Raw genomic sequence first — 2,278 nt, 5'->3', positions numbered from 1 at the left:
AAAGCGCGCCTAGTAACGAACAAAGAATTGGCAGCTTTTCTAGCCAGGCTCTACCTAACTGGGTAGTGCGATCCCTCGTGGAATGCGCAGAACTGCCGATAAGAGCGAAAAGCCGGCTTCCTCCTCTCCTGAAAGGACCGGAATACTTGCGTTGGGTAGAAGGCAGCGAGATTGCAAAAGTGGCCGCTACGCGGCGTTTGAGCGCTTCGCGCGGATATCCGGCTGCAGATCGTCCAGTACAAGTACAAACTGCATGCAGTGCCCCTTCTTACACTCAGGATAATTGAGCCAGAGCGAGAGCGCCATCTGTCGTGGAGTTTGGTACAAGTAGCGAGCACCAAGAACCGTCCGGTGTTTTCTACACGCACTGCATTACGGAAATTCCGCCTATACTAGAAAGAAATATGAAAGGCTAGAATCAGCTGGAGACTACGTGCAATTCTCGGATGAGTGACAGGACGCATGACGCAATCACGCGTCTCCAGAATCTTGCGTGGGAGCCGAGCACCGACGATATACGCATTCATATTCATATCACGATATTGAGTAATGTGTAAATAAATAAATAAATAAATAAATAAACGAACGAACGAACGAACGAACGAACGAACGAACGAACGAACGAACGAACGAACGGACGGGTGGGCGAACGAAGAAAGGGATAGACGAAGAAAGGAAAGAATAAGTGAATGAATGAATGAATGAATGAATAAATGAATGAATGAATGAATGAATGAATGAATAGGTAAATATTTCATTTTTATTTATTAATAGAGTAAATAATTATTCATTTATTGACTGTTTGTTAGCGGGGCGACATCGGTGAAGGAAAGTGCGGATATAGGCTAATTGAAGTAAAGCCGAGAAGAAGATGCAAGAAGGGAACCTCACAATGTGATTTGCGTTTAGCGTAAACCTGTCCTCCTAATTAGCCACAAATATACTATATACATGGTATCAAGGGCTTGGTATGCTTGGTATGGTATGCTATGCTTGGTATTGTATGCTTGGTATGGTATGCTTAATACTTAGTACTTGATACTTAATACGATATTGATGGTATTTATGATACTATAATTATATTTGAATATTATTGTGTTACAAATGAAACAAGTGCATTTATGACCTCGTTGACCTGCCGATCATCGTACAGGTGTAGCCAGATATAATTTACGCCACTCAGTTTCAGATATAATTATAAAGCACCCATACATGCATGAATCACTTGGCCATTCGTTCACCTTATTTACAACTGGTTTTGTCACGTGATCACGGGCCTCTCTCTCGCGAGATCCGCGACGTTCATTTGACACGTAGACACGTAAACGCGAGGTACCTTGGTGAAGACCACTGGTGAACTTTCTACATGTGAACACTTACAATACACATGATAATGAAAACTAATGTAAGTACATGGTACAGCTATAGATATATCGTCGAATTAGAAATATGTTAAATTAGTCAATAAGTAGGTTTTAGGTGTTTAACATCGTTTTCTGTGGAGTCAATGTTTAGAGGAACTGCCTGAAAAAACTACATTTGTAATATTAATGTGTTTATGTAATGTAAACTTGATTATAGTAATATTAGGGAGATGACACCGTTGTTGATTTACTGGAATGTTTTCCGTGAGTAACGAAGTACAATGTATTTGCTATAACCATGTATGGGAGCATGCCCTGTGCTTTCAAATGTGCTCCAAATTCAATGTTTTAATATGTAATAAATCTGTAGCAATTGTAAATTGCATAGATATGCATATGTTAAGTTGCCTACTATTGTCTTGCATGAGTAAGTAACACTGATACTAACCAACAAATTGTATTTTGTAATTAAGTTCTATAGAATTAAAGTAGTTTCCATGAGTGCACGCATGCAAGAACGCATGCACGCACGCATGCACGCATTTATGGTAAAAGTCTGCTCTGGGTTTCTACGATTATCGATATGTTGCATGTGCTAGATAGACTGTGTGGTATAGTGTGATGTAATGTATGCTGACCATTAGGAGGTTTTCTGTGAGCATAAATGTATGCTCGAACTAATTTAGATTAATGCTGACATTCGAAGAGTTGATTTACGAACGAAATTTTAGGATAATTTTTGTTCGTAACTTAGCGGTGCTTTGTGTAGTATGACGACTGACTCAATGTACATGGTACTAATATTAGAAAGAACGAGAGAGAGAGAGAGAGAGAGAGAGAGAGAGAGAGAGAGAGAGAGAGAGAGAGAGAGAGACGAAGTGGTTTAAAACTTGCATTTATTATTTTATTGTATA

General features: G+C 39.5%; 1 long non-coding RNA gene across 1 annotated transcript in view; it reads left to right on the top strand.

Annotated features, from left to right (window-relative positions):
• Window positions 1–1,318: 1,318 nt before the first annotated feature.
• LOC106807951 overlaps window positions 1,319–2,278 on the top strand; it is a 3,243-nt gene continuing 2,283 nt past the window's right edge. Inside the window, exon 1 of the long non-coding RNA XR_001393729.1 lies at window positions 1,319–1,405. This is a non-coding gene — a long non-coding RNA (uncharacterized LOC106807951). The remainder of the gene's footprint in view (window positions 1,406–2,278) is intronic.

This window comes from Priapulus caudatus, unplaced genomic scaffold, assembly GCF_000485595.1.
Source record: "Priapulus caudatus unplaced genomic scaffold, Priapulus_caudatus-5.0.1 Scaffold244, whole genome shotgun sequence".
NCBI classification, from domain to species: domain Eukaryota; kingdom Metazoa; phylum Priapulida; class Priapulimorpha; order Priapulimorphida; family Priapulidae; genus Priapulus; species Priapulus caudatus.
This window is presented reverse-complemented; position numbering and strand designations above follow the sequence as displayed.